The 24335-nt window shown below is 43.8% G+C and overlaps 2 long non-coding RNA genes across 2 annotated transcripts in view; one reads left to right on the forward strand and one right to left on the reverse strand.

The window, feature by feature from the left end:
- LOC137481753 (uncharacterized) overlaps window positions 1-24335 on the forward strand; it is a 47558-nt gene that overhangs the window by 7562 nt on the left and 15661 nt on the right. The gene's annotated exons all lie outside the window — the stretch shown is intronic.
- On the reverse strand, window positions 17096-20118 carry LOC137481563 (uncharacterized). Its single transcript, XR_011003541.1, has 3 exons — window positions 19725-20118; window positions 18364-18437; window positions 17096-17331 (listed from the first exon to the last, which is right to left on the reverse strand). It is a non-coding gene; the product is annotated as an uncharacterized lncRNA (long non-coding RNA).

A 24335-nucleotide genomic window follows, 5' to 3' on the forward strand; every position in this document is an offset into this window, starting at 1 on the left:
CCATGGTGAATTCAGTCTCTGGCTCAAGCAGGTGAGGTTTTCCAACAAGCTTTAGCTGCAGTCTGCAACCGCTGGCCAGGGAAAAGGAGAATCTCTGCGGCAAAAAGGAGAATAACAAACCTTCTCCACTCTGGGTCCCTCGTCTGTGATTTGGGGTGACAATCAGAGTTTTTCCCCTCAGTCTCATCTTCCCACCATGTCACTTCTCTTGATTTCTGGTTTCCCCTGCTCCTATTTCTGCATTTTTTGACATTTACCTTAGCAGCTCAGTTTCCTGGTTCCTCTCCTCCTTTCTCAAGTTTATCTCTTCCCAAAGCCATGGAGTTGTCCTGCTCAGGTCTGCTCCCTGATGGCTGAGCTCACCCTTGCTCCTCCTCAAAGTGCCTGCAGACAGGGCTCATTCCATAGCTCCTCCTAAGCTTTTCTCAACTCCCTGTAGCTCTTTTCTTGTTGAATCCAATCTCTTGCTTATTGGCCTTGTGGGTTTGTGTGAGGTTTGGGACTGGCTTCTCCGATTATTACCTTCTTTCAGAGGGCCATCCATCAGAACAATTAACCAGCTCTCCTTGCCATAGCAATCAGGAGGAAAGGTGTTCCTATCACTCCATAAGTGCTTGCTTTACATGCAAAAGTGCATGTCTGCATTTTGCCTTCTGTAAATAGTGCTGCATTTTTAATGAGCTTGTCCCTAAGTAACAGATTGTGCCGCCAAATGCTTTAAATTTCTGTCTTTTCAGATTCTAAAATAAGTTTTTGCTGACTTTTTGTTGGTAATGGCTGAAGGGGATGGTTTTCAAAATATGCATGGCTGGCACCAGCTGAAGATTGCTTTTTATTTTCCTCATGCTGAGTGTGCTGGCTCTTTTCTTTCATTTATCCCAGGGAAGCTTGTTTAAATGTCCCTTGCATACTGTAATTGAATCCACTGTAGGAACTCAAGCTTGTAGCATCTTTCTCTGGGCCTCTGGAACTTCCTGGGGGTGAAAAATCTGCGTTTAATGATGAACTCTGCAGTCTGAAGCCTTGTGTGAGAGACTACCCAAGGAGTAAGACAGGAAATGTGTCACTATGCTCTTTTCAAATTCAGGAGGTAAATGAGGGCAGCTGGGTCATGGCCATAGGTGTCAGCTCCAGGCTGAAAGGCTCAGCTGAGCTCCTTGGCTCAGCAGCTTGAACAGCAGCCCGTGTGGAGCCTCTGCCTAGAGCTTGTTCTGAACTGAGGATTCAGAGTGAAGAGAAACATGTTCTTACTCTTGAGTTTCTGAAAGTGGTTTGGCAGTGTGAAATCCCAGGGCTGCAGTGGTGCCTTTGTAATTGAACTCAGAATTAGTGAGTTAAATCTATTCAAGTGTTTGGTTGAGGTGCCAACTTTCCAGCTGATGTTGCTCAACACAGTTTAATAAAGCCAGTTATCCTTCATGGATGTCAACAAAGTCTTATCAGCTTTTGCTTTTTAAGAATCCAATCCCACCGTGCTTACAGATATTTCGCTTTAAGCACTGTAATATGGAAAAACAATTTAAGGTTTTGCTTTGAAACAGAGAGCTCAAATAGTTTTAGGTGAAATATAAGAAATAGATTTTAGGGAGATGGTGCATAGTTGCTAATGCTTGTATAACCCTGTTAGGCCCAAAAGGTGTGAAACCTGGAATAACATCTTGTCACCTGAAGCCAGTGTGGGCATGAGGCTGGGATGTAACTAAAGTAAACAGAAAAGTTTGGCATTAATTTTATTTTTCATGGTGGTAGTGGTTATTTTGATGTTGCAAAGTGAGAAAGAACTAAATTTACTCAAAGACATAAGAGATAAGGATCTGACCTGGTAGAGAACTGTAGCCTGATCAGGTTTCTGGCATATACAAGAAACTCTGGTATGAGATTGGAAGAAAGTGATGAACAAATTGTCTCCTGGGAGAGCTGAGGAGGGCCGGGATGAAAGGGAAAAGAGGGGGAAGTGGAAAGAGTCAAGAGAAAAGTTGTGCAAGGTGCTGAATGTGAAAACAATAAGCTTTGATGTGATGAACATTGGCTGGGAAGCAGAAGGATCTGAGGATGGCAGAGAAGGTAGGTGACTCTGGATAAATGGACTGGAGGGGATGAGGGCAGAAGCCTGGAGGGGAGAAAGCTTCAGTGAGACAGGCGTGAGATGACTGAGCCTTGGCTGAAAGGCTTCAGCATTGTAAATTGGCCAGGAGGATTTAATGGCAGCTTTGACGTCTGGGAGAAGAGGGAGAAAGAGCTGAAAATGCCCCCAAGAATTTGGATCTGTGAGAAGGACATCGCCACTGGCAATGTGGAAAGGAAGGAAAAAATGCATTAAGCCCCCAAGGCTGACAGTTCAGAGGCTGAAATTCTGAGCACACGCGAGGAGTTTGGGGGCAGCAGGCACCGAGTGCCCCATGAAGCCTCTCTGGAGCTGGTGCAGTGTGTGGGTGGTGAGCAGCTTTGCCTTCATTGGGACGGGGGGTCACACTGATGTCAGGTCACTCTGCCAGCCACAGAGCTCACTAGGGACATGGGAAGGACGTATTTTAAGGCTAAAGTGGATTCCCACTCCCAGAGCAAAAGGGGATGTCAGGGCAATAATGTGGCTCCCTGTGACAGAATTTACTCTGCACCTGGAGTGTTGTTCTCATGCACTGTCCTCATCTCCTCTGGCCTGGCTGACTCTCCCTGCTCCGTGTGGAAGCAGGCTGCTGCCTTCCAGGCTGGACCTGCCTGTGGGGAAGGTGTGCCAAGGCACTGCCTTTCCTCCAGTCTGTGTCACAATGCAGTCCCTTGAGTGCCTCCTTCCCTTTCTCTTCACTCTGCACCTCTGGTCCTGGTTTTAAAGCTCCAGACCCGATTTGGTACTCTGAGGGAGATCCTCATCACCATTGTGTTGTGGGTGCTGGGAGTGTGCACGCAGAAGGACATTCACTGCCAGGCCTTGGGGACTGTGCTCCTCTTCTGGCACCACCCAGAGTTTCTGTCTTCTGGGTACATCACAAACAGCAATTTTTATTTTTTTTTTCTTTCTGTTTTGTTAAGCATTATATGGCTTTTCTTAAGCCACATGCAGTGCATAGAATAAAACGTCAGCTGTGAGAAGGAGACCAAGGTTGACCTTAGGACCCTGAACTTTTTGTGCCTTTTTGCTGTGGATTTCACAGGCTGTGACTGTAACAAAGCTGCATATCCCTTTCCCCTGCTCTTTTCCCACATCTGGTGTATTTTCTCTGGTTCACATAGACCAGAGGCTGCCCCTCTCCCTCTTCCAATGCGCACCTGGCCCTGCCCAACCTGCACCTCTGCAGGGCACTAATTTTCATTTCAGCTGTTGTCAGTCTGGGTCTTTTAAGCTCAAAACTTTGAGGCCCACAATGTGTCAATGCCTTTGGAAAAGTTGGCTAAATGGCTTTATAAATGCAAGGAAAATGAAATGGTAAATGTCAATATGTCTGTGGTGAAAATGTGAGCGTTCGGGGATACTGAAGGATGGCATTTCACAGGGAGCTTCTCCCACTCCTTTTTTCTTTTCTAAGAATGCCCAGTTTTTTCAACAAGCCACTTTCAAGCATGCAGACAGTGCAAGATCCTGAGTTAAATGTATCCTTTCTACAACTCCACCGGCTTCAATAGAGTTGCACCAACACTTGTCCCATCTTTTGTAGCTGATTAATTTATGTTCATTTTACTTTTCCAGTGCCAGTGGAAGAATTTAATAGACTCTTATTGTTCCCTGCAGATTCCCCCCCTCTGTGCAGAGAGGCATCAAGCTCTTCTGTGGGTTGGCATTGTTGTTCTTTCTCTTTTTGATTTCCTTCATGGAACAGAAAGAGATTACACCAGGGGAGCTAACTGTGTACTTGGCTCTCCAGGGAATTCAATACACGCCTGCAATTAACCTGCATTGAACTGGCCATTGGATGCTGCTATTCCCCCACAATAAACACAGATGGGAGACAGTTTTGCCTGAGTATTTGTATACTGCAGGTTGGCACAGCTCAAGTCAAAATAAATACAATTTCCAGACGGTTCTGATCCCTGCCTTTCCTTTATGCTTTTTTTTCTATTTTTTTATAGAGGAGAGGAAAAATATCAATAGTATAAAAAAGCCCTTCTTGTTTGTCCCCCAAAATAAATATTTCACCTAAAAGCCAAATTTATTTCAGATCTCAGCCCCATCAGTCTGTCAGGGAGACAGTAAAAGGGGAGAAAAATTTTAATCAGGATTTAGCAGCGAAAATAATTCAGTGGGAGGGAAAGTACAGTTTGGATTGCACTTAATATCACAAGCTCTCATCTTGCTGGTGCTTGGAACATTGTACAGCTTTGCTTGTCTCATGGGCAGCTTGAGTTCTGAGGATTAAAATAAGATTCTGAAGGTTTGTGGGCGAAAATACATCTTTATGTGTTTCTCAGGCTAGAAAGTGAAGAGAATATGTTCCAACTGAAACAGTTTTTTCTTTACTTGTTTGAGCAGGGAAGGCTGTGGGTTGGAATGAGCACCTCATTAGCTATTAATTATTTTCCTCATTCACAAAAACAAGAGGTTTCTCCATTGCCAAAAAATGGGCTGTCTGTAGGAAAACCTGAGTTCTGGGAAGATTAAAAAAAAAAAATCAAAACAAAGCACAATTGTTTAGTTTAAAGAAATTGAGCTAAGCATATAAAAAATCTGCCACCAGGGTCAGACTTGATGCCATGTGTATTTTTTTTTTTCATTAAAGGAGTGCAGATTTTGAGCCCAAGCTATTATTTCAGGTGACTTGAGGCCCTCCGGGGGCAGCAGTGAAATGGAAAAGAGCACGGCAGCCTGCTCTTGGAACTGATGCTCACTGAATCTGAAAGGTCATGTCATGTTTTCTGGCAATTGACTCAATGGGTTTGGATTCTACAACATAAGGTCGGGCCGTTTTCACTCAGCACATGTTTACTGGGGAATGTGCCTTCCAGTTGTTTTCACATTGACCTTATTACCCTGCCACACTGATGAGCCTGGCACAAAACCTACTTCTTGTATTGCTGTGTGCACCACATTCCCTCTCCCTTTCCTGCCCTCCACCATTGTTACTTTGGGCTGCAGATGGAGGATTTGGTGTCTGCATTTTCCCGTGCCTCTGACAGCACAGATGTGCAGCAGCCCCTTGACTGCACACTTTGGAGGAACAGGAGGGTGCAGTGGGATTGCCTGGTGTTTGGCTGCCAGGTTTAGCAGTAGGAAAGCTGGGGAGGAGAGGAGACACGGGCTCTGGGCTGTACACTCGAGCAGGAGGGCTCACAATCCCTTCAGTGCTCCTGCAGGAGATGTTGGCCACGAGCTGGACCGGCACTGGCAGGGCAGGACTCGCAGCCCAGGGCTGGGATGGGCTCCACACTGAGCAATGTTTGAAGGGATGGAGGCGGCACTTCCCTCCCTCATGGTAAATCTGCTCCTTCATGCAAATAGACTGGCCAAGCTTTGCAGGGATAAATAAAATACTGCTGCTATTTCTGCAAGCGCCTTGGCAGCTCTCTCTCCTCGCAGCCACACAAGTTCTTGTGCTGAGAAGACAATATGTGTCTCTGCCACCTTTTCAGGCTTAGAAGAGTGTTTTGGGCTTCTGTCAATTTTAGGAGTTACAAATTAAAGACAAGGAGTTTATTATTACTTGGAATGCTCCCATGTTTTAAGCAGTTGGAGACAAAAAGGAGCTGAGACATTTGAAATACATTGGTAGAGGGAAGGAAAAAAGCCCATGAGTGCTTTCTTCTGTGAATGCATTGTTCAACTTTGTCCTGTCACCTGGTTGTCAACCCTGTGGCTGCTCCAAGAAGGAAAAAATGTTGTGGTGCTTTGTCATTGCTCTTTCAGTAAGGTCAGAGCACACTTGCAGCAAGTCCACAAGTCAGAGAGCAAGGCACATTGTGATCTTACATGGGGGTGTCAGGACCTTGAGAGATGAGAGGTTTGGTTCCGGCTTGGACTTTGCTGTCTGAGCATGGCACTGACAAGTTATTTTTGGAGACAATCTCACAGTCTGCAGCTCAGGAACGCTGTGTAAGATGTAGGCATCAGTTATTACCCTGGGCATCTTTCTGTCAATAAAATGAGAGCCTGCCTTGAGAGAGGCTTCAAGAGTGGCTGCTACAGTTACCAGGATGAGGGCGGTGGCAGTGTTCTTTGCCACTGACCAGGTGGATTTTAAACCAGAAAATGTCCCTGTCATTATTTGCCATCAGGATAGCTTTTGTCTGAGTGTTGCACTTTAGGAGGGAAGTCACCGGATAACAGTGAAGGAAGCTTCCTGGATGCTGTGTGTTGACTGGATTTCCAATGCAGATATGTCCTCCTGCACATGCTTTGTGCTGGTGTTTCAGTATCTTGTCAGGGTGCATAGCTCCATGTGGACATACCCAGTGAAGCACTGGAACAAGAACATCGAGCTGTGTCAGGCTCTTGCTGTGTCTCAGGTCCGTGCACAGGCTAAAGGGGTGGGAATTGCTGAGGAGGAGGAGGGCTATGGCATTAACTTAGCTCAGAAGGTGCTGATCATGCTGAGGAGACACAGCAGCCTGTTTGGGACTGGCTTCCTTCCCACAAAGCCAATGGGCAGTGTAGAGAAGCCTGTAATGGCAGATTGTTCTCAAAGTGTCACCCAGAATGTGGCTGCTCATCCGGTTTTTAGAACCTTAATTTTTGCAGGACGTGCAGGCTCACCTGGTTCTGCAAGTGGTTTACTGTGGGTAAACTACTGCCTGACTTAAACCCTCAAGTGAAACTTGAACAAAATCCTGGCTTTTCTCTTTACAAAGTGAACCTTGTGCACTGAAGAGTGTGGACTGTGTGAGCAGAGCAGCTCTAGAAAATACTTCTAAAACTGTGTTTGCTGAAGTCTGGAAATTAGTATTCATCTCAGCAAGAGGACAAAGGCAAGGCTTGACAAACACATGCCCATTTTAAACAGGAATGAAGAGTCAGTGTAAAATTCCCTTGTTTTACAGTCATATCCATTATACTATTTGCTTTGACTCCTAGAGTTCAAACCTGTTTTCCCAACAATTTTGTAGTGCTGCATAACATATTCACTCTGGGTGGAAGCCATTTTAGTGGATGGACCTGCTGATTTCACAAAGGCCTAAAGGGTAAAACTCCTTGGAAGAGTGTTCAGGACTCAAGTAGTTTGTCTTGGTAGGAAAAATCCAGTTTAAATGGTGCAATAGCCTTTCTTAACTAAGGTTGCAAATGCCCTGTGGCTGGCTGTTCTGTTCTCACTTTAGGTGATGGCTGTGGATTAAGAGCCCGAGGCTTTGGCTAACATCTATGGGCAAGGCAGTGCATCCCCAGGGTCTAATTCAAGGAAAGTTGTGCAGGTGTGATAATTAGCAGTTTCCTGTTAAAGCTCCACAAATAAGCTCTAATCCTCAAGGCACTAGTCTCCAAAACCCCTTGCAGGTTTGTTTTCAGACCAAGTAATATTCATCTGTAACCTTTTTTTTTTTAATTGCCCAAGCTGCACATTTAGCTACCCTGGGCCCACTGGCTTAGATTTTGCCGAAAATCAGATGTGAACAGGGATTAATGGTTCCAGTTGCTCACACCACCCAGCCACCATGCCGAGTGCAACCTGCCCTTAAATGAGGCCGAGGTGTACAATAGTTGAGTCAGAGCTGAATGGAGCACTTTGGTTTCCTCTGTTATCCCTCCTCGCCCTCCAAGGCCAGTAAACATGTCATAAAGGGAGGAAAAAGTGTGAAAAGTTAGGAAGCAAAACACAGCCCTTAATGGTCTCTACATGTGCTGCAGCCACCTCCAAGTGAAAGTTGAGGTACCAGATTTTTTAGCACTTGGAGAACAGCCTGGCTCCCCCTCCCAAGCACAACGGAACGGAGCCTTCCAACACAAGTGTTCCTGGACAGAATAACATTGGGAATGTGTGTGCACAAGTGTGTGTGTGCACATCTGCAGCCAGGGAAAGGAGAGGGAGGAGTGTGTTAATTGCAGTGTGAGCACATGTCAGCAGCGAAGGGAAAGTTTCTCAGATCCCATGATCAGCAGGGCATCTGAGGACTTTAATGTTTTTCACAGTACAATAAAACTACCAGTGCCAGCTGGAGTCTCCAGCCAAGCTGTGTGCCTTGGAGCTTAGATGTTTCACATCACTGAAGGCTACATAATACTTTCAGCTGGCACTGCATTCCGTTTGATATGTCTGGGGATGGAGATAGTTAGTTAAATAATCACATTGGCTGATGTGGTAGCTCAAACAATGGGCCCTTCCCCCTCTCTCCAAACACGTTTTGGGAATTTTAATTTGGGAAGAGGGGAACCAAGGCTTTCCATATCTGTTTTCTTGACCTGTTTCTTTCTTTGTTTAGCCTCTAAGTGTTGACAGGTTGTGATGATGTCATCTCTTGGTGTGAATTTTTGTGAGACAAAAAGAAGGATCTGGTCAGGTCTTTCAAACAGATGAGAAATAAGTCAGAGAGAAATGAGGACTTCAAGGCTTGCTTGTGCTGAAGTGGAGAATTTAGCCTTGGTACTGGATAGTGTGGGTTCAGGAGGTTGACTAGGAAACCATTTAAAATAAATTCAGTATGTGCTATCTCTTCAAGTTGCAAGTAAAGAAAAACCCAGAAGTTGTAAACATGCAAAGCACATGGCAAAATAATAATATTTTTACTATTTAAATGTAAATAAAATATACTTTGGCCAGCCAGGACCAAATCTTTGGTATTCTAAAGTCCCTTTAAACCACAAAAGCAGCACTGGTGTGCTGAGGTATTTATGGAAATATCTGCCTAGTGTTGTGCCTCTGGCAGGTTTTGGTCATGCCATTGTTTAGGTGATCATAAGCCAAGCAGAGATGGAGAGAGAGGTGCTGCAGGGACTGTGACTAACCATCACAAATAGTTCTCTAGTATTTTATTATCTAGAGCCTTTGTTGAAGTTCAAGATATGCTTTCCAGTGTTTCAAATACACAAGATTATAATTCTAGAGACAGATTTATGGGTCTGTGGCTTTTGGTGTATGAAACTGGAGGTGATGGATAATTTTCCTTTCAGAAATTTGTCTAGCTGTGTCTTTTCTTTCTTCTGGAGTTTTCCTATGGGGATTTTGTAGGACCTTGACAACCTAGAGAGATGACATAAAAGAAGCCATCTAGCCATTCTTGGACTTGGTTTCTTTTTTTTTCTTTCATGTCTCCAGACTTCAGTGTTGCTACAACATAAGTTGTAAGTGTGCACTTTTCCCTGACACATAGAATTTTCTTGCAAACTTTTGAAAAGGTGATAAAACCTGTTTTCTTGGCCTCACTTTGTTGTAGAGTACTGTGTGAGTGCATGTAACCAATGAAAATCCATTGCAGTCTCTGGACTGATGTTATGCAAACAGTTCTACACCTTCCTGTTTCTTTTCTGTTCAGGAAATCGCTCTTATAAACAAATACAGATCACTACTATAAAACTGTGAAACACTGAGTCTATTGACATTGCCTGTAAGTGATTAGGTTAGAAGGCCAGTTCCTCTTTGGTTCCTATCTAATCAGTGGAGAAACCTGAACTTGTTTTTAATATCAGGTTTTGAACCCCTCTTTGGAGAAGCCTGTGTCTTTCCAGTGTTAGGTAAGGATCTCCCAGGTGAGACACCTACAGTCATACCAAATTCAGGTGGTGTGCATTCAGTTGTACCTATCCTGTCCACATCTGTCTGAAGAGACTGAAACATTCATCTGATTACAAGGAGGATCCTGTGAAGAAAATGAGGGGTTTCAATGAAGTGTTGAAGTTGTTCACCTCTCACAGTGTCTGCTCACTACCTGCATGGCCAAGAGTGACCTGTCACGCTCTGAAATCACCTGTGCACATGCAGTCAAAGCTCTCTTGAGTTGTAAGGCATGACATGATATTTAAGAACAGCATTAAGAGTTATACATGAAAGACAGGACACTCCTTATTTCCTGGCAGCCCTTCAAGTCTTGACCTTGTTCCAGGAAGAAGGAAACCTGTGAAAACATCAGCTCCTGTCAGCAGTCGCAGCTCACAGAGAGCAGCACATGCTCCATATGCTGGAGGAGTTGTGAAAATCCATAGAGCAGCATGTGCTTGTGCTTAAAGAGCAGCTGTCCCTACACCTCCACTCTGATGGCAGTGCCATTCTTCACTTGATATTCTCCAGCTCCTCAGTGCGGGTGTGGTGAGACCTTGGAGTGTCGGGACTTCCTCCCCACAGGTTTTCAGCAGGAGTGTGCACCATCAACAGCCTTCTGGGTTAAGGCAAATATTCAAGTGATCAACTCTCATTCATCTTACCCCTGGAAGTTACTGATACCAAAGGACTGCATGGGAAAGGAGTGGATGAGGTGGTGCTGAGTCACACAGGTCTGAACAAAGGACCTGGGACTGTCTCAGTTCACCCTCGATATCTGTCCGGAATTGGGAATATCTTCTCCTTCAGACTTCAGCATCTTGTCACACGAGGCTGTATAATGTCCAGTTAGGTCACTCTGGAACCCCATCAGATGCCCTTTATATTTTTGCACTGACTGATTTAAAGGGTCAGTCAATGAAATCAATGGCAATGAATATAGGACAGCAAAAAAGAAATGTTTTCTCACTCAGCACAGGAGCTTGCTGTCATAGGAGGCTACAGAGCAAATGCTGTGGATGGAAATCAAGACCTGAACTGTTTAGTGAGATTGCTGATCTTTGGGAAAAGTTACTCATACAGAAATGTCTCTAACATGTCTGTTCTGCTATTGCTTTTTGTCTTTCTTTTTTTTTTTTTTTTTAATGGTATTATGTAGCATAATGTATATTAAGAATAATTTCTTTTGTTCTGAAACTTCAGGCATAGGTTGCTCTGAAAAGGCGGGTCAATGGCCTTCATGCCATCCAGAGCATGAACTGGGGTGAATGTGATTTGCTTGTCCAAAACCTTCTGGCTCTTTAATGCAAGAATGTTTTTCTACCCTCCGTAATCTACACTAAAAATCCCCTCTCTGTCTCTGCATTACTGAGAAATTCTGTGAGCAAAAGGCACCTTTGGATCATTAGTGCAGTGTTTCTCTTGCAACTACTAGATGTGAACAGTAAGCACTGAGTTCTGTAAAGAAAATGCCCTCTTGAATTCCTAAGTTTGAGTTATTCAGTACCTCTCTGCATCTCCTTTAGGTTTTTCAGATTTTGTGAAGCCATTTTGATGGACTGGAAGTTATCCTGCCCTGACCTAGACGCTGTTTTGCTCCAGGCTCAGTGTGTCCCTTGTTATAAATCTTATCATAGGAAGCCTTGAATAACCTGGCTGGAGTCTCTCAGTGATGAGCAGTAGCAGGTTCTGCACCACTTTGGTCATGAACTCTTGTACATGGAACTACCCTGTGATTGTTGGCTTTGACTCTGTGTATGTGCAGAATTACAAGATCCACAGTTTCTGCCTTCTGGATCTACAGGGAAAAATCTTAAGTTTAGCAAAGAACTCTACCTTTTTTTTTTTTTTTTTTTCCATGCTACTGAATCATCTTCCAGCTTGTAAACAAAGTATTTTATCAGAAACAGGCAATACTTCCTGGGACTTCAGAATTTCTTCTCCCTAAAATTCGTGTGTTGCTACATAAACATTCTTCCCCTATGCACTTCTGTCCTGAGGCATTTCTTGTTACTAACTACCCTTCAAAGAACTCCTAATTTCAGAGAAGAATTAACTCATCTCCCAGGCAATTTTTGTTTTCCTTAAGCCTCCTTCTCATGCTTGAATACTGCTAATCTGCTCAAAGTTGCTGAAATCACCTTTGAAGTCCTTAATTATATCAGTGTGTGACCTCTTACATTACAAGCATTGAGGTTGCTATAAGAGACAAAAGTGAGAAGAAGAGAAATCTTCATTTGATCCCTGTCCTTGATAAGCACAGGCTCTGGCATTCTGGGCTGTCAGAGACAGAGGTACCATTTAACTGAGAGCAGCAAAAGATCTTTGGAATCAGGTGATATGCTACATGCTGGGGAAAATGCTCTGGCAGGCTGCAGATCTTGAGCCATTGATGGAGGTGGTTAAATTCAGAATCTTGGTTTAGACGTCTCTTCCCAGTCATGGCCCAGCCTCCCTCTGAAGTTGTGTAAATTCTTTGTGTTCAGAATGCCTTTGGTGGAGTTCCACAGGTTTGTTTCCTGTTACTTGAAGAACAATCTCCTTTTACTTTTTCAAACCTAGCTTTCACAGGCTTTATCTCACGGCCTCTCATTTTTACATTGGAAGAGATACTGAACAATCCATTTCTCTCCAAGCCCTCCAGACCACTCATGATTTTATAGACTCCTAGAATAAATTGCTTGTCATCTCTTTTTGAAGCTGGAGTCCTAAAGAGTCTGTGTGATCCTTCCTGATAGAGGTTTTCCCTACTGTCTTCCCTGAATCTTCTCCAATTCCCTTTCTGATGAGAGTTGTCCTCATCGGAGAAAAGTGGGATTAGAATCTGCATTTCCTTGTTGTGGGTTTTGACTCTAGGGATGTGTGATAGTCCCCTCTAATATTTTCATGTCTACATTTGTGTTCTGAGGAGTGCACTGTGTCAGTGGTGACAGATAGCCCTTGTTAGGTTATTCTCCATCAGTTTTTAGGACACAGAGCCAACCCAAAGAAAGATGAAGGTGAAAGCTCCGATGACACCCTGATCACAAATCCTTGAAAATGAGCTGGGACTGATGATGTTTTTTAAATTGGGCTACACTAATGACCTGAGCAGCTTTAATCTCAGAGCCAGTTTTACAAGCAATCCTTTTGAATGTTTTCAGCAGGACCTGCTGACCAGGGACCATCTGCAGTGGAGATGTGCGACGCGCTGGGTAAACGCAGTTTGTTTTCTGAAGTCTTGTGTCAGCCATCTGCAGCCATTTATCTTGGTTCCATCCCCCTGCATGCAAAACACTGTAAAAATGAAAAAGCCTACAACTGGCACAGTGTAATCTTTATGCTGCCAGCACATCCCACAATGTGGACATAGTGCCCTAAGGTGTTTTTTTTTCCTATGGTAGACTTCATTCCACAGCAACCGAAACACAATTGGATCCCAAAAAACATCCTAAGTATTAAAAGACTCCGGCCTGTCTTCTAATTGAATCTCCAGCTCCTATGCTACTTGTTAAAACCCTTGAGCTAATAAAGCACTCATCCAAACTCTGACCTTGGGCTGACAAATGCATAAAATCATCCAAACCCGATCGAAATCCGTTTGAAGATTGAATTCTGGAACAATTAAAAAGATAAATAACTGAAACTTAAAAATTAAAGACATAGCCTAAGGTAATGTTCAGTATTTAAAACTTATTTGAAGTCCTCAAAGTTTTCATGGCAAAGACAATTTTTAGCTTTGCTACTAGCACTGGAAGTTAAATCTCACTGTAACTTGGCTGAATGAGATGGGTTACATACTGGCACCTCTTGTGTAATTTGAACAAGCAACCCCAGCATTAAGGACCAATAAAACCTGTGATTGTTTCCATTAATAACCTTCACTGATTAAATGAGAGATAAGGAATGAAGGGTTTCAGAAATGGAAGTCATTGGATGGACCATTCAGACTATCTTTTCTCTGCTTCTGAATTGTCTTTGGCAGTAGGAAATGTTATTAGAGTTTTCAGATTTACAGACCAAACATGAACAAACAATGACCAAACCTGCTGCCTGCAATTCTAATCAACCACTGGGCTTACAAAAGGAATCTCGAACTCTTTTCTCATATCTACATTTTTTTTCAGTCTCAGTTGTGTTTGGGAACAATCCATAGTTTGATGACTTAGGCTGCTTTGTGAGCCAAGCTAATCTTAACTCTTCTGAATTCTTTTTGGTGCTAGCTGGGTAATACTTGCATTGAGTTACAGCAGCCTCTTGCAACCCCTTTTCCACTGGTGTGGAGATGTTTCAGGTTCCTCAAACCTTCTCCAGCCTCAGGGTAAGACAGGGAAAGGCATCGGCTGTTTCACGTGTTCCAAGTGCTCTAAACATTGTGCTGAAATGATTGAGGCCCAAGTCCCAACAACACTTTGTTTTGTTGTCCTTTTCAGTCTGTCCTGCTTATGAATCTCCTTTTTCAGAGCCCACTCTCAGTATGTCACCAGTTGCTTGGCTATTCCCTCCCTGTTGGCTCATATTTGCCCCTCTGAAGTGAATTTGCCTCTTCTGAAGTGCCCCCGCTCTTGCACCACAGCCTTGTGTTTCCACTGCATCACTTCCCTGACTTGCCTGGCCAGCCTTGCTGGGACAAATGCACCAAATCTTCATTTCTGACCCCCAAAACCTAGGGAAGATGAGGCTGCTCCATGACAGACAAACCTATTTCTGTAGAAATGACAACAGTGATAAAGTAACGTGTTCTCTGCAGAGACTTGCCAAATGTAATGTTGTGACTGGCTATTTATCAGAGCTAGAGGCTATTTATCTGTGATGTTATCCACACAATTTTTTTTTTTTTCCAGGAAAAGGACATTTCTATTAAAGCTTTCTTTTATTAAAACCCAAATACCCACAGAGCTCTTCTACTTCCAACATGGGGAATTTTTACCCAGTCCTACTTTTTCTTTATCTATTTCTGTAGACTTTATTTACCTGGTAGCATTTTTTGCTATGTTTGATTTTTTAGTCCTATTTAATTCAAATTATAATTAAGTTACTTTGGAGACTTGGAGTTGACTCCCATCCTTGCCAGAAATTTTGTGCTCTCAGTTCTTGACCTTGAAATGAAGGACAGAAAGAATTCCTTTGTCCTTTCATGAGATTGGAGGATGATTTTTCTAGGTTTTACAACTCCCATACCTCATGATAGGTGTGTGGTGCCAAATTTAACAGAATTTCTGTTGTTGGTTCTTCTCTCTGCTGTGGTAACCTGAGAAATACCTCAATAAGGTGGGACAGGGTGTGCTTTCAGTACAGGGTGAAAGTGAAGATGGCTCTTACTTTTCCTTGAAACTATTAATTATTGTTGATGAGCTTTCCAGAGTCTGGATTTTCACAAGCTTCTTTCAGAGCTGGGGACAGAATTTGGGAACAGAAGAGGACAATGGATTGCTCAGCCCCTGCTAGTGCAAGAAGTTTGGCATCCCAGTTTAGTTTACAGCATTTATTTCACTGCAAAGTGGTTTCATGGCAAGCAGTTTCTTGCTGTCAAAGGTACTTTCCATCCATGTCATAAATTACAATGAGCTTTGACAAGTCCTTCAAATTTGGTTTCCCCTCTCCTCGCCCCAATGTGTTGCAAAACTGGCTTGATGGATATTTTGGAAGTTGACAGGCCAGAGGATGTTTCTGAATTAAAATACATTCTGGGTTTAGTGGCATCACAGAAACCAAGTGGGAGAAAAGGGAATAATATGAGATGTTATTCAAGGATGTTTTTGTTCTACAGCAACAGACTGTGAGCTTTTGAATATTATCTTTGATGAGAGGAGAAATCTGGGTTTAAAAACACAATTCTGATAACATCAGTGAAACTCTGTTAAAAATACAGCCTATTGTGATTTTTAAAAAATATTTTTATGACACTTTCATTATGTACATATTTTGTGTATTTAAAGCAGTGAGATTCTTATTAATTGATTTTTTAACTCTTCTTTCTCTGTTGTATTACAGTATTTTTCAGTACTGTGTGCTTACTAACTCAGTATTCAGGAACAGTGAGATTAGACTGTGATTTTAGTTTCTAATCACTGTTCTTCTTTTGGTTTTTTTTTTTTTTTTTAATTTCATTTTTCAAATGTATAATTTATTTGGTTCATTGTTATACATCAGGAAGATGCCTTGATTATCTTCTTTTCATCAAACCAGAGCACATGTTCTTCATATGAATCTCTGCTTTGATGTCATTAAAATTGCATTTTCCCCTTAGAAAAGGTTTTCTTTAACTTATAATTTCTTTTGACATGAATTTAATGCATTAACATCACTTCTATTAATGTAGCTGGATGCAACATATAATAAAAATCCAGTGAGGTCAATGCCTAGCAAAGAATTTTACGAGAAAAGGCATTTGAAATGCGATGTTTGAAAGTATGTATTTATTTCCTTATCAGTGGTTCTAACAACAGTTAGGCCCAGCTGACAAGTTGGAGTAGACTCCTCAATTTAAACCTTAATTCTAATAACTTGTGGTCCTCTTTCAGCTTCAGCTGCCTTCCTGCTGAAGGCAACAGCCTCCAGAAATGGGGTTTCCAGTAAGAAAATGTGCCAGGGCAAGGGGAATCCTCATTATTTACTGGGCATTTCAGCCAAGCAGAATCTGAGTAGGAACATTGGGGTGTGCCCCATGATCCAGGGTAATAATGGGGATGGTGCTTTAGGGGAAAGCAGAAAGTGTTTCCAGGGAATTCACAGGCCAGGACATATCCCTGCAGTTTTGAGCACGGAATTTTGGTCAAGACACCAGCACTGTCCCCTGTGCTTTTTGAAGTGTCGTGCCCTCTTTAGTGTCCATCTGGATGAGCAGGAGAAACCCAGATTGGACAAGTGTTTAATTTGTCATTTGAAGCGTGTCATTTCCTCATCATGATGCTGACACACGCAGAGCCTTCTGGAGCTCCGTTTGAGGGAGGGAGGGAGGGAGTTACCAGTCAGCAGCATCAAAACTTTGTTTCCAGATTTTCTTTCTTAGGTTCTTTATTCCTAACTGAAATGTTCCTAATTAGACATTCCTAATGTCTGGAAATGCAAATATGAAACATTACTGAGGTGAAAGGAGAAACTTCTCCTCGAGTTGATGAACTGGGATATCAGCAGATGGAGAACAGAACCCAGGCCCTGATAGGTGCTTGCTGGGAATCCATCCTGTGCTCTGCTTTGCCACTCTTTTGCTCTGTAAATCTCAATGGGGGCTTTTCTTCTGTTTTCATTTCTTGATTTTAATTTTTTGATTTTATTTGTTGCCTTGGCACTGCAGCTTACATGAGTGGACAGCTTTCATGAAGTCCCTTGCAAAGTCTCAGCCTGGTGAGGTGCTAATTAAATGAAAGCCGTGATTAAAGTAGGAGAGGGAGGGAGAGTTCAGGGCTACCTCGTTTATACACTCGTTTAGCTGATGGCTTCAGTGAAACTAAACAGGAGTGCTTCAAACACTTATGAAATCACAAAACTTCTGCTAATTCCCATTAGATAATTCTGAAAGCTTTATTGATTCAGTTGAGATGCATCCTCAAATGCCAGGGATGGATCTTGGGTAAGATCTCTTGGGTCTCCAGGAGTGTGTAAAAACAATAGCAGCTCCAAGGTCTTGGGTATAGAGCCAGTTCTTCCTGCCTTCAGCACAGTAACAAATTTCACCAAACTGTCCTCATCTTAACTCTTCTCTTTTGTAGCTGCTTTGTTTCCTGCTGCTGTTAGCACTCTGCACAATTAAAAGGGCCTTGTGACTGCCTGCTATTGAGAGACAGCTGAAATTCTAAGGTCCAAGGAAGCTATTCAACAAATTTATCTATTCATACCTCTAATCTCCTAACAGTTCCTGGAAGCATATTTCACATTGGCCTGTGCATCTTACTTTATATAATCATTTCAGGGCACTCGGAATGCATCACTAAATTTCATGCTCTTAAAATTGTAATTGCAATCAAAAAAGGGTTATTTGTTCTGAGTCCTGAAAGGAAGAGACTCAGCCATTAGTATTCACCTGGTGCTTTGTAAACAAAGCTTTACCCTTGGGGTGGTCAATGTAATGTCTTTAGATGAAAATGAAGATCACAACTTCTTAGGTGGTAAGAGAGTCAAGTAAACACTCTGCACTCTGAAAGCTTTATGTAAAGGACTTATGTGTGTGGTTTTTTTTAATTACTGTGTTTTTTAAAATTTGCTGTAGAGCTTAATGCAAAAGCAGGTGGAGTAAGAAGAGTAACTTTGTAAACTGCTGAAAGGGCATGAACTTACCTTTCACTGAGGTGAAAAAAAGAAAAATGGCATGCTGATTACCTTGGGTCTTAGTTTTGAATTTGCTTTGAATTCTGGAGGAACTTCATCAGTTGCTGGATTGATTTTTGCCATGGTACATATAAAAAAAATCCAATGATTTAGTATTTGGTTCTATATCTCAGCAGTATTGGGAGCACTGATAAGTTTGGCTGAACTAGCTTTGCTCCACAAAGGCTGGAGAAGCTGAGATGGTCCTTTGGGGTACTTAGGTCTGAGGCCGGAACAAGGAGACATGGAGAGACAATCAGTAATCAGAGACAGGAACCAGAGCAGAAATGAAGGGTCAGGACAGGGGTCTGAACAGGCACAGATCTCTCAGCTTCTCCTGGGGTGGAAGAAGCTTCAGAAAATCTGTTTTCTCCAGTCTGACTTACTCCTCTGCCTGGGTTATGCATCCCAGAGATGCTGGTTGCCATGGCCTTGATGATGAGACCAAAGGGGTTTCATCACTTACCGTGGCCTCTTAGCTGGAGAGGGTGGTTTGACCATTTGTAAATAAATCTTCAGTGTCGCTGCTGTTCCCTTTATCTGCATCATCTAATAGCTAAGGAGTTTTATTCTGGTGTGTTAGAAAGATCAGTGTAGGCAATAGGTCGAAATGGCACAGTCAGAGCATGTCATGACAAAAGCCAAGAACAAAAGTGAGATGGAATTTGGGAGCTCACTTTGAATCTGCCACTGTTACCAGAGTTTGAGTCTTGCTTTTTATGTCCCCTGCTCCCTCCAGGACCTGCACCTTTCCATCATCTTGTCTTCTTAGTGATGGATATTGCATTTGCACAAAGGAAAAAACCCAGCACATCATAGTGAGAGGAGGCCCAGTATAGTTTTTTTCCCCTCAACACTATTTTCAGGACCTGAAATCTGGTAGATACAGGGGCCCAGAGCTGTTACATGAGGACAGGATCGATTCAGTCAATCAGAGGGAAAACCTACTGTCAGGCTCCCAGACCTTTAACCTGCTCCTCAGAATTATTAGAACTCCCAAATCTCTTTGCAGGCCTTTTCTATTAGACAGATATTCCCATGTTTTGATTTTTTTGCTCCAGAAGTAATTTTTTTTATAATTACCTTCATTGAACTGCACTTACCATCTGTGAAGTGAGAGGCACTTAAATGATTTATTAGCCTGGGTTCCTAAAATGTGCTGAACAGCATGGGATTGATCTTGGTTAGTGACAACCACGGGATACATGACAATGGGAAGGTGGCCAGTGTTTGATGGAGCATCGTGCTGTGCTGTGGGTCTTGCTCTGTGGGAGCGTGTTGGCTCCCTTCCAGTTGTACAGATCAATAAAAGGCAGGTGTGCCTTGGCTCAGAAATACAAAGAAATGTCTTGAAGTACAGTTCTCCTTAAAAAAAAATCACGGGGCATCTCTTGTTTCTGAGATAACTCCCCCATAAAAGGTTCTAAAAAGCTTATGGCAGCAAAGTAAACCTTTCTGGAGTAAAAAAGTTGGTTCAAATTAGTTCTTGTCTGTGTGCTGATTGAAATCCTGAAGGCTGATTTTGGTCCTTACTCTGTTTCTTCTCTTGCAAGTAGTGTCCATGGAACATAAGAGGCTTTCACAACTTTCCTTTAGCCTGCACAAGGCGGTTAATGCTCAGTGGGGTTTGGCAGAGGTAGCACAGCGTGGAGCACACAGTGGATCTAGCTATGAACATCACTGGCAGGCAGTGAAAGGCTGCAGGTGTAAGCACTGCTCAGGAGGGGAATGTGGTTCCTAGAGAAGCAGGACACAGGGAAGAGGAGTATCTGCCTTTCATGCAAGCAAAATCCTGTCTCTGGTAACAGGCAGGGGCTCCTGACTTACATCTCCAGCTGCAATCTCATCTGAGCAGAGGCTGTGAGACCCTGCTACTCACTGAGCTTCCTCTTGTAGCAGAGACTCACAACTTCTGCTGACCTCAGAACTCAGCAGGAGCTGAGATGAAGCAGCTCCAGCCCTTCACAGGGATGACATGCCACCAAGCAGCTGATCTCACAGATGCAAGAGACTGCAGGTGAGCCAGAGCCTGCTCTGTGCAGATTGCCTGGAGGATCTTCACAGGAACATTGGCAAGGAAGAGGAAGATGCAAAGCTGACTTTAGTGGTGGGACCCTGCTGGGGGTTAAGCATCTGCCTTTCCTCCTTCACTCAGAACAAGCTAACAGAAAAAAAATCAAATTCAGACACAGTGCTAATCTTTCTCTTCCCCACGCAGTTTAACATATGCAGAGAAATGTAGGACTGAGCTTAGAAAGAATGACTAAAGGGATGTGTTCGTTTAATCCAAGCCATGGAATAGCTTGGACCAGCACTAGGATTTCACAAGGGGGTTCCAGCTCTGGCTGTGTGTTGCAGTAGTAAACAGAAGCTGTCCTGTGGCTGGCAGCTGGCAGCGAGGTGACGTGTGGGGCTCTCTGAGGACAGGCTGCAGGAGCAGACAGCTCGGTGGCTGAAATGATGCAAGTTGACAGGGAGCAGCTACAAAGCCACCCCAGGGCGTTTCTGAGCCCCCAGCACTCCCCTGCAGCCATGGGCAGTACAGCCCATGTGTGGTGTGCTGCCTGGCAGGGCAGGCACTGGCACAGGGAGGGCACAGAGGTAAATCAGGCAGCAAATGAGCCAGGAGAGGAAAAGGAGGTGTGAGAAGGCTGGATGGAGAGGGTGGGGTTGGTAGGGAGCCCTCCCTGTGCCTTGGGCTCAGCTTTGCATTTGCAAGGTGGTTAAAGTCACCTACCTGGAGGTGAGTAGGAGGAAAGCCTCACCATGGGAAGTTGTGCAATGTGAAGGGTCTGACCTGAGCTCCTGAAATTTCTGGGATTTAGGCACCATGCAGAGCTGCACAAACTGGCACAGCTGTTAATATGTTTGTACTCTGTACTTAGAAGATATTAATCCAGGTTTTGGAATCTGAGCATCCACATCTACATAGATACAGGGCATTCCTCTGTCTTCTAGTGATTGCTCCTAGAAGCTCAGTTGCACTACTTTTACTTTAATCAATATACAGCTTCACCTGCCAGACAGTAGATGTTGATGAATTTGTTCCTCCACTTTTTCCACGGTTATCTTTCCTAAAGCAAAGGTTCTCTTGTCTTGCACTACCTGCACTGTTGTTGTTTTTCCTCTATCCTGAAATGCCCTGAACCTGGAGTTAGTTCAAACTCAGCTCCGTTTTTATGAGGGTCAGGAGAGGTCAGACTTGGTTACCCTAAGGAAGTGCAGAAAGAGTAGAGGGAAAAGGAAACCTCAGGTAATGCTCCTCTCTGCTGGCTGATCCATCCATATGCCCTAAAGAGCAGCATGTGGCCAGACAGAGTTGGTGAGAAGCAGAGACAGATGGCAACATGTGATCTGGAAGGAACACAGGGTTTTACACCCAGTCAGAGATGCTAAACCAGAGCCCTGAATACTCATCATTCTTTTGGTGTAGTTGACATCATTGGATTCATTATCCAAATATCAAGATATAGGCTGGCCTCTACTCCAAGGATTAATTTGGTTTCTTCTTTTTTGCAAATTTGGCCTCCTGCCACAAAATGCTGTTCCTTCTGACCTCCAAGTGAATGAGCAAGTCCAGTCACAGTAGACAGCAGCCCAGAGGAGCCAAATGGTGAAAAGGACAGATTTTTGCAGGCAGCAGTTGAAAACTTCAGAGGATATTTTGGCCAAAACTCAGATCTTCCTTTCATTTCACAGATCTTCCTGTGGCCCCTCCTGGCTCTACAGCCTGGGCTGCAGGAGCTGATGTACCAGTGGAGTTGTGTTTGCTGGAGAAATTGTTGCTAGCAGTGGTTGTGGAGTGACACAATCCATCCCGTTCCTGGGAGAGTGATGGACACACTGTTTGCTGCAGCTGGTCCCTTCCTTCCCCTGAGCTGGGTCAGCACCAAGCTCAGGTGAGAGGTGCAGGAGGCTTAGCAGCCCCTTCCTGACCTGGGCAGGCCAGGGGTGAGAGGGGAGGCAGCACAGCTGCCAGCTTTGTTCAGGTTTCCTTCGTGCTGCTCGCTGTCCTCAGATTCAGAGGGCTTGGGAGTTCAAGGGAGGAGAAAAACAAACAAACAAACAAACAAACAAACAAACAAAGTGAGAAATGGCTGAAGAAAGAGAGCAAAATATTTTTTAAGCTCTGCAACATCAACTCACAAGCGCTGCATCTGCGGGGCACAACCCAGTGTGAGCTGTCTTTGGGAGGGTGGCTCACTTATCCTTAATAATTAAAGGAGTGATGCTTCCCTACTTGCTGCACTGAAGTTGAGGGAGGTTTTATCTGTGCCCTGCTAACAGTGCCAGTGACGTGTTCAGAATGCTGTAGCACATTTCTCTGCGCATGCAGCAGAGGAGAGGGCTCGTGGCAATGGGCCAGAACCACTTGGATCATTTTACCAGGGGCACACCAGAGACCAGGGAACCCCATCAAAGAGTTTGTGTTTCCAGTCTGTAGCACCCCACGTTGTGACATTCTGTTTTACCCCCACCTCCCCCATTACTTCTGATGACACCAAAAATCATCGTTGTCTTCTGAGATGAAAATCAGTTTAACTCAAGCCAGGGTCAAACTGCTGTCAGCATACTCAGATATATGTTTCAATTCCGTTTTGTCACCCTGTGAGTTGGAAAAATGCAGATCTAGGTGAGGTGAAGCCAGGATTGCAAACTTTATTTGTATGAAACAAAACCGGATTTCCATGGATATATGTAGTGTTGGTCTGTATCCCCCTCCTCTTTGAAGTGCAATCCTGCTTCTCTATATTGGTTTTAAATAATTCAATTTTGCAAAGCAGGAGGGCTCAAGAAATTTCAAAAATAACGCAGGCAAAAGCAGACTTTCATCATGCTGCTGCTGTCCATGGGATTCCGCTGCATCCTGGTGTGATGTGTGGGGGTGTGTGTCCATGTGCTTTTTTTGTACTTGCCTGCAAATACACACAGCCCTCCTTTCTCTGAATGAATTGTTTATGTTACCCAAATACCTCCTAGGGAACTCTCTCTCTCTTTCTGTGGCTCTGGTACAATTTGTTCTTGAAATTACTCTAGGAATTGTACAATCCCATGTTAAACACCCCCAGCCTGACACAGATACAGATTGAAAGCTGATACACATTAAGTGATGTTTAAGCAATTGTTTTTTCTGCTCTCAGAATATTTTCTCCTGATAATTTGTTTCTCAGGAGTGATTTAGGCCCTTTCTTGGGCCAGGGGGAAGAACTGGATGACCCCATGTGGGGTTCCTTAAAACCTGTGCCTCAGTAATTTTAAACAGAGTACAAACTGAGGTGTTCCAGCAGAACTGTTCCAGGTCCTCACTCCTCAGTTCCACCCCTCAGACCTGGGCCAGTCTCAGCTCGTGGTGCTGCTGCTGTGGCTGCTTATCACAGATCCATCACAGGTCAGCACAGGTTCTGCAGTGTCCCAGAGGAGCTGACCAGGGCCAGCACGGCCCAAACTGATGGGACTGCTGGACAAAGGGCATGCAGAAACCAAGGAGACAAAGGGGAGAAGCTCCTCAAAAGAACGGTTCTTCTTGCCAGCATGGGGGAGGTGCAAAGACAGGCTGTGCAGAGGTGAGAACTTGTAAACTCTCAGCTCCCCATGTCAGTCACCATTTCACGTGTTGTTTCCTCATCTCCTGGGGCAGGACACCTGCTGATGTTAACCCTTCCGTAATATACTGCACACCATGGCATGTTAACTTCTTACCTAGTGTATTATTTCTGTTTTATGGAATTAATGTGTTTCCCAAACTGCCAGTCTCTTCTCCAGCTCAAACCACTTACATTCAGCCTTTGCTCTGGTGTTCTGATGGCATGGGAAGTGTGTCGCATTCAGCAGTGACAACCCGTGCATGCTGAACATGACCCAAATGCTACTTAGAGGTATCAGCATCTCCCAGGGGAGGTACTGAGTGCACCCAGGCACAAACCCTGCTTTTGTGTCTTAATATCGCTGCCAGAACACTGCTGATGCACCTAGCATGGAACAAATATTAGCCATAGGGCACTTCTCCCAGAATGTCTTCTCTTGTGCATGGAGAAAATCACCCCATAATTATCTGATTTGTGCATAAATGGAGTGGGTGGTATGTGGGGAGAATATTTCAGGTTGTCTTCTGTCCTCCAAATTTGTGAAATACATATTTAGCTGATGTCCTCACCTAATGAAGATATTCTAGATTTCCAACTTACTAGATTTCTGGCATTTTGTATCATTGTTTTGGTTTCCATAGTACTTTGCACAAATGGCACCTACTCTGTTTTCTGTCCTTCTGTCTGACTTTTTCTGTTCCCTGCTGCGTCCTCTACATGAGAATACATGATTTCTGTGGCTTTGCCCTCACAGAAGCGCTGGCCAAAGCTCTTTGTGCCTCTGCACTTGTTTGCTTCCCTTGGCTCCTACTGGTTTGAACTGCCATAAGACTATTGGGCAACAGAGCAGAGA

This window comes from Anomalospiza imberbis, chromosome 13, assembly GCF_031753505.1.
Source record: "Anomalospiza imberbis isolate Cuckoo-Finch-1a 21T00152 chromosome 13, ASM3175350v1, whole genome shotgun sequence".
NCBI classification, from domain to species: Eukaryota; Metazoa; Chordata; class Aves; order Passeriformes; family Viduidae; genus Anomalospiza; species Anomalospiza imberbis.